A 14,885-nucleotide genomic window follows, 5' to 3' on the forward strand; every position below is an offset into this window, starting at 1 on the left:
TAAGAAGTTTGCTTTGGAACTACATGCTTTTTATTGGGGGTGGGGGTTAGTCACTGTACAACACCTTGAGCAAATATCTACTATAGCTCTGGGCCAACTGACGCTTTGTCAATGACTTTGGTAAACAAATTGTGTGGAAGCTCATTGTGCACATGAGTGCGTGCGTGTGTGTGTGGTCTTTGTTACACCTCCCCCTCATTTCACAACCAGTGTTGGTTTGTTTACATCCACATAACTTAGTAGCTCAGTCAAAATGACTAACAGAATAAACACCAAACTTAAAAAAAAAAAAACACTAAGTACTGGGAGTGACTTATTTTACTAAAACCCTTCAAGGTGGTGTCCCAGCATGGCCATAATCCAATGAGTGAAAAAGTAAAAGATAAAAGAAAGAACAAATAGAAAAGAAATCGCCCAATGATAAGGTTAAGTAATTGAGTAGTTTGGTCGTTAAGTGCCCACCACCACCACCACTCCCATGCATACAATGATTGTAAATTCTGAACAACAGATTAAAGAATAAACTGTCAAACATTGCACCAATCTGGAAAGAGAAAATTATTTAATTAAAAGTGAATAATTACCACTTTTGGATTTCTTTGACCAACACTTTCAATTTTTTTTCTCTTTTGTATCTTTAATTACTATAAGTATAGAGTGGTCATGAAATATAAGTTCACCATTAATTAGATTCATGGCCAATTAGTGGAAGTATTAATTGCAGTCTAGTAATATGTTGTAAACATATTTTTCTAGACATAACAGTTGTAACTCTATGCTGATACTTTGTTGGAGTGGAGGTTACTGAATTGTTTTCTACTGCCACTTGAAGTAGCACTTAAGGTATTGAGAAGTGGTGCATGAAATAATAATGGTGATGCTTACACTTCCCCAAGAATCACTTGCAAGTACAACTTGGTAGCTTGTGCCATGCTTTTGCTAATTTTTAAAGGTAACTATGAAGTTATGACATTCTGTTGAAACCTCCCAGCCTTGACCTAGTGGAATATTGAGGATGTGACAGCTGGAGAAAGAGAGAGGGGAGGGGTACACCAATAACCTGCTGGTACTTATTTTCAGCTGAGTAAAATGGAACAATATGAAATGAAGTTCCTTGCTGAAAGACATAACACATTACCCAAACCAGGAATTGAACCTACAACTTTATGATCATAACATCAACACTCTAACCACTTAGCCACAAGCCTTCACTAATATGTATAACAGTATAATATATACATAAAGTGAAAACACACAGCTACACAAAATTATCAGGAAGAAGCTCTCAGAAACAATTTAATAATGAATGTAATTAATATTGCACAAGTCCAACTCCAGATATCAGCACACAGACACAGAATCAAATATGTTGACTTTCACAAGAAACTGATGCAAAAGAATAAATAAATGTAGGAATGGTTATATATTTTAGGACCTCAGCCAAGAACACACTCCAACAAATTTTTGGCAGTTTTGCCCTTCAATACTGGGATACATTTATTGCTTCATGCTTAAATTAAGAAACTTCATCAAGGCAAACAACTCTCATTACTTTGCTTGTTATATTTGTATGGTAGTATATCTTTGCTTGTTATACATATAAGGTAGTAAATTTATAACATACTTATCATGTGTATTGTTTAAAAGCTAAAAGCTGCAATTTTGTTTGGGGAAAAAATCTAATCTTTTTACAGATGTATTGTGCTGGAAATTTTTCTCATATAAAAATGGCAGCTTTTGGCTTTTCAGTGATACCCATATGTTAAGTTTGTTATATAAAATAAAGACTTCAATCAAGAGCTGTTTGTATTGCATAATTCAAATGCAAGGTAATAAATACTTAATGTGATATTTCCAAAAAATCTGTATTATAAGTTATCACATAGAAACAATCATCATTTTAACATCGATGCTTTTCCATGCTTGCATAGGTTAGATGGAATTTTTTGAGGCAGATTTTCTAAGACCAGATACCCTTCCTATTGCCAACCCTCACTTATTTCCAAGTAAGATATTTCCCCATGACCAGACATGTTTTAATGGAAGATTGGAAATGAAAGACATAACTTGCATGACAATGACACTCATTTACAGCTATTATGCAATGTCAAGGAAAGGAGACAATAACACACACACACACACATGTATATGATAGGTTCTTTCAGTTTCTATCTATCAAATCCACTCACAAGACTTTAGTCAACCTGGGGTAATAGTAGAAGACACTTGTCCAAGGTGCCATACAGTGGGACTGAACACAAAACCATGTGGTTGGGAAGCAAACTTATCATACAACCATACCTGTACCTATCTCTATAATATTTTCTCCATAAACCTATGTGGTTTGAAAGTGTACAACTCAGGTGATTTGATAATCACCAACATTCTGCTAGTTGAATCTAAATACAATCCTGCATAGAAAACAAGAACCTAAATAAATAATGAAGAGTATTTCTGCTACTTTGTAATAAAACACGTTTCCATTAACAGACAATTGTAATATTGGTTTTAAGTTCATTGAGCCTAAAAGATATGAAAGAGAATTGTAGAAGACTCTCTCTAAAGCACTCCACTGATTAATACAATTAGATACTTAACTAATGCCTTGTAAAACTATCTACTGCCAAACCTCTACCATTTCACAACTTACTGTCACTAACATTGCTGAGTAAAGTATGGTTAAGCCATTGAGTGCAATCATTCATGCAGTTGATCTGCAAGTAAAAGTAATGCTCCTGCCCCTGCCCCTACACCAAAAGGAAAACTAAGATGAGAGGATAAGAGAGTAAATATGGATGTAACCAGTTTAAACAAGTTATTTTCTCGTCGTGTTCTCTAACACAGATTTCTGCAAGCATCTGCAGAGCAAACATCGCTGAATGCTTCTCGTTAACTTCCATTTTTACTGGAGAAGGCTGCAGTCAACGAGATGGAAAGTTTTCAACAACAGCTGGGTCAGAATATTGATTGAACTTCCCATGAGCTGTTTAAAAGTAAAAAGTATTGACAATATATACACTAGTTGCAGCAGTAAAAGCAACAGCAACAACAGTAACATTACCTTTGGAAACATATAAATATTAATGATTGTAAAAGAGAGGCTGGCAGCAGCAGCAGCAGTAGTAGGAATTAGAGCAATAATGGGTGGCAGCAATGTCTGATAGGAATCTTGTCACAACTCAATTTATAATTTCTACAAATCAAGATTTCTTAATGAATTGGAACAATAGAATAAAATAGAATCTGCTAATGTTATTTGTATTGTTTTACCTCCACCCTGATTATTATTATGCATTGATATTTGATGTTTAAAAATTGATGTTTTAACAATAAAAACATATTCTAAAGAAAATGAAATTCAAATATGAGACTCGCTTTTGTTCTTGCTGAGTCTAGAGGAAGTGGTAGTGGCCATGACTTTTAAAGACCCTTCAAAACCGATGAGATTGATGGTATTAATGTTAAGCTGTAACAGGTCAACACCTGCAGGAAAGATACCAGCAGAGAGATTTCAGAAAACAAATGTTCTGGAGGAGAGGTGGGGAGAAGGAATGGGTATAATGGTTAATGTGAGGCTGGAGAGAGAAATAGTAGAAAGACAAGTGGGTTAGTTATGCATGAGTGGTAGAAGTTTGAGACCAGTCAGCCAGCTGAGAAGAGAAACTATCAGTTGCAATAAAAAAGACAGAAAGGAAACAGTAAACTTGTGAGCCAAAAAATAAAGCATACCTGTTTGTTAAGGACGGAATGCCTATGAGTTGAGTGGCCTGTCTGTGGATAAAGTTCAGGGTATGTATGTATGTATGTATGTGTGTATCATCAACACTGTCCCAGATGTAGAAGCAGCACTCCATTCAGGACTTCATTCAGGCTTTGTGGAATATCAGCAGTTCTTGAAGGGGCTGAAATACTTCCGGCACTGATGAGAAGGGCTAATCTTTAGCATGTGGTCCTTGCTATGTTAAGGATGTGCTTTCCCTGGGAGGGATCCTCTTGAGCAACTATGAAGGCTATAAGTAAGAACTGCTAGTGATTTGGTGTGGAGGAATGTTTCCTTGAAATGAAGAGTGCCTGATGTTTTTGCTGTTAAAGACAGGTTGGTTTGTCTCCACTGAAGGATGTCAACTTGATGCAGACAGACACACACACAGAATCTTGTTGAACCAAAGCATGCCAACATGGAAACAAATGTAAAATTATGACATAAATTTATTGTCCACTTTTCCATGCTTGCATGGGTCAGATGGAATTTGTTCAAGAAGATTTTCTATGGCTATATGTCCTTCCAGTTTCCAACCCTTACCTGTTTCCAAGCAAGGTAGTATTTCCCCATAGCCAAACATGTATTTAATGGAAGACTGGAAATGAATGACATCAAGACATGGGAGTGTGCAAGCATGCATGCATGCATGCATGCATGCACACACACACACACACACACAAACACACTGGTTTCTTTCACATGGCTTTGATCAATCCTGGTTATAGTAGAAGATGCATTAAGTTCCATGCAGTGATCAAGTGTCTTTTACTACAACACACACATAGGGTGTACTACCAGGCATAATAACACATACAAAATGTTTAGCAGCAGTGAGTGCCTGTGCCATTTGTACTTCTCGGCACTTATTGTATAGAAAACGGATGGGTCGCAGCCTTCAAGATGTTAGTGAGTTGCAGCCTTCAAGATGCTAGTGGGTTGCAGCCTTTGAGGTTGTTAGTGAAAATACTGCAACAGCTGTGCTCCAGGAAAATAAGTGACTCATGGTATATAGAAAATAGATCATCTGTAAGGACATATGCCATTGCTATGGTCCACCCCAAGGAGCTCCAAGATCACTGGTATGGCCAACAGGTATGCAGAACTGCTCGATAATATAATTTCACTATGTCAGGGTATTACCATCACTCATACGGCATGGAAGAGGAAAATATTCTTTCAGATTGATCAAAAATTTTAAGTTCTTATTTGGTAAATATCAATCATAGTTGACATGTAAATCAAAACTGCTTAATCAAGTCTTCTCTCTCTACATTACCATGTGACTACCTTTACAATTCAGTTTAACCCTTTAGAATTCAGATTTCTTGGTCAAACGTATTATTTATTCACATTGTTTTGAATTAATCACAGATTACCTTGTAGCTTCAAGCTTTCAATGCTATGTTCGTATATTTTTAGAATGACATTGTAGGTGAGGTGTGAGAGGTTGGATTTGGTCAGTTTTAATGTAAAATATGTAGAATATTTGGGCCAGATATGATCGGATTTAATGCTAAAGGGTTAAAGTAAATTGTGCTCATTTGTAGATCCCAGACGTTAAGAAAATCAAGGTAGTTGATTAACAAATATAAAACTTCTAAGAGCGAGTTAAATGAAAAGGCAGGAGGGACATGTAAGTAGTCTTGGCTGGACCACAGCAATGGCAAAAGTCCTTACAGGTGATCTATTTTCCATACGCATTGTTTGCATGGGTCAGACGAAATTTGTTGTTTCAAAGCAAGATAGTTTTTTTCCATATGATCAAATATGTTTTTCATGGAAAACTGGCAATGAACAACGTTGCTTGTATAACAGTGATGCACATTTACAACCATCATATACATGGACTTAAACATAGTAATTAGGTGACTCATGCTTGCAGATGTTGGAACTGTGTCAGTAAGACATATCTATGAGAGAGCTAAGTAAAGGACAATTTGGAAGAAAATCATCCCTTCATCCCAAACCCGAGTCCCCACCATAACAATAATGAATTTATGAAGAAAACAAACAACTCACAAGGGAAATTGTGCCACAAGCAAAGTAGAAAAACACTAAAAAAGAATAAAAACTGTAACTCTTGGATGTTATCACTTATATTCCATTATCGATTATCATAAAAGAAAGATTGGTGTATTTAAGGAAGAAGGCTTTCAGTGAACTACAGCACAAGGTGGTGGTGGTGGTGGTGGTGTGTGAAGTCACTAACTGAATATTCGGGAATGGCTGACTGTTTTTGCTAAACTAAAACTGCATCTAACAAAATACTGCTTAGCAGAATCAGTTGATAGGTGTCCAGTAAACAGATGTAGAAGAATAGCTTAGTGAATTATCTTCAGTTCAGAGATAAAAATAGACAAGCTTAGGGTTTCTAGGTTTTCTAAAAATGTGAAGTGAGAACTTATTTCTAAAAGATCAGTGGATTTTTCATAAATAAATTTGTAGCAATGCCTGACCATGGCCAGGTTTAGAGAAAGTATCAGAGAAATTCACATATGCCACTTCTTAACTTACACAACTCCCTGACCTTGTTAGTGTTTACAGTAAGAATCAGAAAAAGTTACATAACCTAGCTAACCTCCTTGAAAAAAAAAACACCATACAAAATTAGTAACTTAGGAACAAGATTATGGCCAAGAACTTACTACATACAGACATTCAGTTTTATAATATTTAGATATAGTGTACATACAGAGTGCAGTGAATATATTGTCCTCTAAATTACACAAAAATGAAAATAACGCTGACATCTCATTTTAACAGATATATTTACCAAAATTACATAAAAATATCTTGAAATACTAAAGAGTAAATCTATTCAATAAAATCACCATTGGATTCAACCACAGCCTCCAGACAACTTCAGAATCTCCTGCAACTCTGCTGGATGGTCTCCTTGTTTAAGTTGGTGAGTGCTGAGATAATCCTTGCCTTCAGTCCATCTTTGATATTACAAGAAGTTTTGTTGGTCTCTTGCTCGACTGCATCCCACATATAATAATCAAGGGAGTTGCAGTCTGAGGAGTTAGGTAACCAGATGTTAGGGGTGATGTGGTTGCAGAAATTGTCTGACAACCACGACTGGGTTCTCCTGCTTAATGGCATGGTGCAAAGTCCTGTTGCCAAACATAGGGTCTTTCAGCAGCCACCCTCTTGACCCAGGGCAGCACTACCTCCTCCAGGCACTTGATGTCGGCTTCTGTGTTGAGTCGAGGCCATGTGGAAAGATGAATGGAGGCATAACGTCGCCATCACTAATGATCACTCCAAACACCATGATGCTGACTGACTGTTTGACTTTTATCACTCTCAGTACATGTCCTCAGATTGACACCCAAAAACTCTGAAATGTTCATATTGGAGCTTCTGGCACAAATGCCACACAGTACATGTTTCCAAATGTCTGGGAAAGTGAATTGCGTCATGGTGCTGTTTTTCTCACAGACAGTGCCCAACTGACCCTACTATACTGTGTAGTTGACAAAATCAAAAACAAACACTACACATGCATGAAACTAAAAATATAAAATGGTGACAGTTTACTCATCGCACCCAGTATGTTTATTTTTTAAGTGAAAAATCCTGACATTACTGAATGCTTTTGTTCTCTAGACAACAGCAGAGGAGTTTAAAACTACCTATAAAGCCAATTATATACCAAGAACTTAGTAGTCATTGCTGAATCATTGCTTCACAGCTGCAGGATTTCTGGTTCAGCGTGGTTTTCCATGCAAGCATGGATTAGACAAATATATTAAGGCATTTTTGTTTACAGCCAGATGCCCTACTAGTTGTTAACCTTTACCTGCCTTTTAATTAATAGGTCCCTTACTACACAGATCCTTAAAGTACACAGCCAGCACAAGATTTGTTGACAGGAAAATGACAACATATGCTGTTGAATCATCCACCCTATACCAACATGGAAGACAAACATTAAATGTTGATGATATAGTAATAAAGATGTAACATCACTTGCAAAATCTGAACATAGTACAGTTATAGGGTTTATAGCAGATGCAAACCACAGCACCAAAGTGACAGCACAACTTTGACCATCCTAATTGGGAGACAAACTACATATACTATAAATGACTCTCCTGTTGAGAACAACAGATGAGCATCCAATTGTAAAATCAACTGAATTACCTATTCAATGAATTAGCATATAAGTGGCCAAGTATTCCACTGGCATGATTCTCTAGCAGAACTAAGATGATACATTATACAAAAGTTAGACTTTTAATTGCAGGTAAAGCCCATATTGTGGACTTCTATACAATATCCAGTCTCCCAATTTCATTCAGAAGGCTTGGTTGACTCAAGGCTATGGTAAAAGATACTTGCCTAAGATTCTAAGCAATGTGAATGAACCCAAGATCTCATGATTATAACTGAAGTGAACTTCTTACACCCCCCCCCACACACACACACATATACACAATCACATTAGGGTTGGTTTTTACAATTTGTCTTTGAAGCTTAGGGTTGAAATTAGTCATGCGTGAAGTAGCAAGAATGTCCCAATTACAAATTTTCAAAAGGAACAGGAGGAACAGAATGGAATGCCTGTCATTACAGAAAAAAATATGAGGCTACTGAAAATAAAATCAATGATGGATACCAATTCAAAAATCCACTTGTTAAATCTGATTATGTGGTTTTAAAGGATGTACAAAACAGAATGTGGTAGGTGGGGGGGTGAGGGAGAAGTGGTAGAAATAAAGCTTGGTTATTTTAGCTTAATATTTTATTTATTATATTTGTTGGGGTTTATTTTTTTTTGTATTTTTTCCATTAGCTTTCTTTCCAGAATGTGCAAACATTAATAATTAAGTGTCAGTTGGCACAAAATTACATTTTGTGCAGCACATCGGGAAACACACACAAATATAAAATGTTAAATATAATTTGTTCATAAAAATGTATACTAAGAGAAACACAAGAAATTAATGCAAGTGTGTGTATATCAGAGAGAGAGGAAGAGAGAGGGGGGAAAAGAGAGAATGAGGAAGAGAGAGACAGAGAGACAGTGAATGAGTAAATAAGAGAGGAAGAGAGAGAGTAGTAGTGAGGGAGTAGAAAGAAGAAAATGCTTTCAAATTTTTATATATTGAAAGCTAATAAACAATTTAGCTTATTCAACTTCAACAATCACAAACCACAAACTTCTACAGCTAGTGCAATAATAACTAATGCTACCGTTGCAACAACTACTAAATCACTATTATTTCTAGGTCAAGTACTTGAAATCTTTATGTCCTATATGTGATACACACACACACACACCGAAGCGCAGTGGAATTTCTGCAGTCTTAGTTGTTGCTGCAATCAACTTTTACTTGTTCCTCTAAGGAAAGACTAAGATAGGCATGAAGCATTTACTGGGGTTAGTTCAATATCAAACTAGGTCCATTCATTTCAAATTTGTGGCCTCATGCCAGTTTTATACACACACACACACACACATTTCATTCAATGTGGTTTATACTATTCTTGAAGTTGGATTTTTATATATAAACACATTTATATACTTCCACAAAAAAAAAGTTATTTGCCAGCTGTTATAATGGAATGCTATTATTAGACTGTGGCACAGATATGGCTGCATCGTTTAGAAATTTGCTTCCCAGTCACATCAGTTTGAACCTAGTCCCACTGCATGGGACCTTGGACAAGTGTCTTCTAAAGCCCAGGATGAACTAAAGCCTTGGGAATGGATCTGGTAAGCAGAAACAGAAAAGAAGACTGTGTGTGTGCTTGTGTCTCCTTGTCTTGACAATGAGTGACAGTTGTAAATAAGTGTCACTGCCAAACAAGTGGTGTCATTAATTTCCAATCTTCCATGAAAATATGTCTGCCCATGGGGAAATATTACCTTGCTTGGGAACAGGTGAGGGTTGGAACAAGAAGAACATCAATCTGTAGAAAATCTTCCTCAATAAACTCTATCCAACCCATGCAAGCATGGAAAAAGTGAACATTAAAGCAATTACAATGATGATGAACTAAAATAGAAACCTTACTTCTCAATATAAAACAAATACCTTATTTTCTTGTTAAAGTTCACTGTAATGGTCCTACAGACATTTTTATACAGTGCAGAGACTTGGAATGTTTTATCTGCCTCTGAATACAATAATGTTCTACCAAAACAGTCATCATGAACAACAAATGCAAATTTCTGCCAATTTTTCATGCTGGTATGGCATGAATATTTCTGTACAATAGGAGTTGAATATGTCAGTGCTTATTATTACAGTGGTGGGAGCTTTAAGGATTAAAAAAGGGGGAAAATACAGTACCACATTTAATAAAATTAAGATAGTTATCAACTTTAACACTTTAGCATTTAAACCAACCATATACAGCCCAAACATTCTACCTGTTTTATGTTCAAATCAACAAGATCCAGCCTCTCATGCCTATCCTACAATGTCATTCTAAAAGTATGCAATCACATCATTAAAATCTCAAAGCTATGGGATAATGCATGAATAATTCAAAACAATGAATTCAAAACATTTAACAGAATAATCTGAAATACTAAAAAATAAAACAAGTTCAATACTATGGCAAAGATAGGAGGATTATATGGATGTAAACTGTTTTATCTTTTCATTAATACCCTCTCAACTACTTTTCATTTATCATATTCACACTCACCCATTCCCCATACACTCTTGCAACCTCTACTCATCCATACATCTTGCTCTATTTCTACTCACTTCTACTCATCTTGTGCCTTGAGGATCCACCTACTATTTTTATCACTTCCCAGCTACATTCTGCTCACTCCTACCCTCTCTTCTACAGTTTGAGTAGTTATATACCTCCTCTACAGTGAGGAAGCTGCTCTGTTTTGGCTCCTTCTCTCAATCTCTCACCTCCTAGCAGAAAGCTACCTCTTGGGGATGGGGGGGGGGGGGAGCTCAGTCATGCCAAATGCATGACAACTTACACTAGTGCTGGTAGCATGAAAAAGAAAAACACTCAGTAGACACTGTAAAGTGGTTGGCATTAGGCAGGACAGGCATCATACTACAGAAACCATGCTAAAGTAAACAGCAGAGTATGAGGCATTTCCAGAATGAGTCATATCCTGTCAAACCTGTCCAACCCATGCCAGCATGGAACATGGATATGAAATGATAATGATAATTATTAATAAAGAGGGAGAAGAGGGCAACAAAATTTATATATATTTGGAGGGAGAGAGGCTGATCTTTCTTTGTGAAAACCAGTGGAATACATCACTCTCCTATAGCACTTTGATTTCTTTCAACACACAGGACACTTACAAAAACAAAATGAAGTAGAAAAAAAAGTGTAGCTCAGTGAGTTGAAGTCAACAAAGGAGGTCCTAGGTAAGTGATAATACAAGACTTCAGTTCAGTATTAGCATCATAGGAGTAGTTTATATTAGTGGTTTACAATGATGATATTAAACACTTTCACATTAGTAGACTTTTGTATTAGCTGCAACATCAAGTATTTTATTCATTTGGTTTATATCATGAACATATCTGATACAAATATTTTGTTTTGCAAAACAGAAACCTTGTGCTGCAAACAGAATCTAGTTTCTGAATGAAGCTTAGCTTTAGAAGCCATGTAAGAGAGGCAGGCAAACAGCATGAGCGTGTGTGTGTGTGTGTGTGTGTGTGTACATATGTCCAAGCGAGAGAAAGTGTTTGAGAATGCATGTGTGCATGTAACAGATCCTATGCATGTATGACATGAGTGTGTATCAGCTAGATGTACATGATTAACACTTTTGCTACTATATTTCTGCTGAAATCGCTTTTAATTACTATTGAAAATAATAGAAAATTTAATAAAATACCAGAAGCATCATGCTAATGTTTGAAACATAAATGACCATGAAATTCTGTTGGAAGGTTTTAATTTCTATCACTTTAAAACAGGAAGTTTGTATCACAGAATCAGGGGTGGTTTCAGGCAAGTTGGTATCAAAAGGGTTCATACGATGCACCATTTAATACAGAACCAGACAAGCATATCAGAGAAAGAAAATACTCTAAATTCAACAGTGAAATATATCTGATATTATCCCAAATAAAACAGAAACCAAGGTGCTGATAGGGCTGCATGAAAGAGAAATTATTTACCATCTGTTAAATATATGCCATGTCAATGATGGTAAGACGATCATGCTTACTCCTTATCTATGCTAAATAGGTGCAATGTTGACAACATTTAGTGATATTTCCTTTGTTTATATTGTTGCTTACACAGAAAGTAAACAATATTTTCTCTAAGCAACAAAATCACCATCTAATATCTCTATATTTTGCACAATTAGACAAGTCTTGGTTGTTTATTGCAAAATATTTCTATCTTACACAATGGACATTCACTTGGACAATAGCTTACCATTTACTGTGTGTGTGTGTGTGTGTGTGTGTGTGTGTGTGTGCATGCGTGCCTGTCTGTATATCCTTGTCATACAAACAGTGTCATTAATTTCCAATGTTCTACTGAAACATCAGGCTACGGTGTAATATTACCTTACATGGAAATGTGAGAGTTGGCAATGGGAAGGGCATCCAGCTGCACAAGATCTAACTCAATAAACTCCATCCAGCCAATAAAAGTACAAGTTAGAATTTATATCTCTTTCTCTTTACTTGTTTCAGTCATTTGACTGCGGCCATGCTGGAGCACCACCTTTAGTCGAGAAAATCGACCCCAGGACTTATTCTTTGTAAGCCTAGTACTTATTCTATCGGTCTCTTTTTGCCGAACCGCTAAGTTACGGGGCCATAAACACACCAGCATCGGTTGTCAAGCGATGGTGTGGGGACAAACACAGAAACACACACACATATATATATATATACATACATACATATATATATATATACGACAAGCTTCTTTCAGTTTCCGTCTACCAAATTCACTCACAAGGCTTTGGTTGGCCCAAGGCTATAGTAGAAGACACTTGCCCAAAGTGCCACGCAGTGGGACTGAACCCGGAACCATGTGGTTGGTAAGCAAGCTACTTACCACACAAAAAGGCTAGCTACTTGCCATGTCATTAATAAATCTCTACTGTACCTTATTGTTGTAATGCTTGGGGGAATATTAGTTTGGGCTGGGTGAAGGGGCATTGCCTATAGTCTTTGTAAACCTTCCATGACAGGTAGAATGATGCTGTTAATGTTTTGTTTGAATCATTACAAGATAATAATTGCAAAGAGAGATGACATTGTGGTGAGAAAGAACTGAGCATAGCACTTAGTGCAGGGGTGTTGGGGTTGGACACAGTGTTAAGAAGGGGAATGAGTTGAGAGTAAGTGGAGGTAGCCACAAACTGGCCAGCTGTAACTGACAAAGGCCAATGTAGTAGCAGAAGAGAAAAGCAGAGAGAAGAGACTGTGTATGGGGAGAGGCTGAAACATGGATGTGAATGGTTTCATGCCATTCAGTAAAATGGTTTTTCTCTGGATGTGGACTAGGACATATGCATGCATATATCAACAGTACTGAATACTCCAATGTGGGTCTCCACTGCGTTAATATTTAGTAGAGAGTGGAATAGTTTCAAACTCTAAAGAGAAAGACTATTCTCTTAAAAGCAATCTCTGCTCTGTGAAGGATGTGCATTTACCATGAGAAATCTTCAGAAATAAGACCTAACATTTTGAATGACCATACAGGCTCTAATTACATGCTGCTCATACAGTGTAAAGATTATCTTTTATCTTTTACATGTTTCAGTCATTGGACTGTGGCCATGCTGGGACACTGCCTTGAAGGGTTTAGTCAAATCAAGCTAAGCACTTTTTGCTTTTTTTAAAACCTAGTGCTTATTCTATTGGTCTCTTTTGCCAAACTAAGTTATGAGAACATAAACAAACCAACACCAGTTGGTAAGTTGTGATGGGGAGGACAAATACAAAGACACACACACATATGTACAATGGGTTTCCACACTGTTTCCCTCTACCAAATTTACTCACAAGGAGTTGGTCAACCTGGGGCTATTGTAAAAGACAATTGCTCAAGTTGCCATGCAGTGAGACTGAACCTGAAACCAAGTGGTTGCAAAGTAAGTTTCTTAACTGTACTGTCATGTCTGTGCTAAACCCCAGAGTGATGAAAGTCAGAAATAACCTAGGTAGGAAAGGCAGGACATTTGCATGAGGGTAACATTTGTTTACAACTATCATACAATGTCAAGGCAAGGAAGCAGCAATACAGACATTAACACGTGTGTGTGTGTGTGTGTGTGTGTGCATGCATGGTATATGTTGGGCCCCTAGGAATAAAGTTGAAAAAGTGTGTGACACACTGACATTCACATTTATTACATTAGATATGTTTAATATTGGGGAAACTTTATTTCAATTAAAGTGTATTTGAAGTGTGTGTGTATTAAAGAAAGCAAAAAATAAAACAAAGATGATAGTGTTCAGTATGTTGGCCACAGGAATTGCAGTCAAAGAGACATGGTTAAACAAAGTTGTACATCATCTCTCTCTCTCTCTCTCTCTCTCTTATTATTTATTACTCCCACTGCCACCATCAACACTACTACTTTTAATAATGCATCATCAACTCTCCCTAAATTTCGTTGTCTCTCTTTCTTTCTCTCATTTTGTCTGTCTTTGCCACAGCCCTCATCGTTTCTATGCCTACTATTACTCTTACTCCATCATGAGGAATAGTAGGAGTGTCACTGAAGAGTGAGGGGGGGGGGGTTTAAAGTGTGACACACTGACACACAAATTAGTTTTCACATTTATTATATTAGATATATATACATATATAAGTACATCTAAATGCGGGGCGTAACCAGCCCACTTATGAGTACCCCTCATTCATCGGACAATAAACTTTGCTTGCGAAGACTTATTGAGGCAAGTGAAATCAAAATCAAATCAAATTCGCTGACGTGGCCGATGACAGTACAGCCTGATTGGCACTCGTGCCAGTGGCATGTGAAAAACAGTACTCAAGCATGGTCATTGCCAGTGCCACCGGACTGGCTCCCATGCAGGTAGCACGTAAAAAACACCTTTTGAGCATGGTCGTTGCCAGAACCATCTGACTGGCCCTCGTGTCAGCGGCACGTAAAAGCGCCCACTACACTCTC

At 37.0% G+C, this 14,885-nt stretch overlaps 1 protein-coding gene across 1 annotated transcript in view; it reads right to left on the bottom strand.

Annotated features, from left to right (window-relative positions):
* Nucleotides 1-14,885, bottom strand: part of LOC106873354 (E3 ubiquitin-protein ligase NEDD4) — a 353,166-nt gene that overhangs the window by 97,441 nt on the left and 240,840 nt on the right. The gene's annotated exons all lie outside the window — the stretch shown is intronic.

The sequence above is a fragment of the Octopus bimaculoides genome, chromosome 2 (assembly GCF_001194135.2).
Source record: "Octopus bimaculoides isolate UCB-OBI-ISO-001 chromosome 2, ASM119413v2, whole genome shotgun sequence".
NCBI lineage: Eukaryota > Metazoa > Mollusca > Cephalopoda > Octopoda > Octopodidae > Octopus > Octopus bimaculoides.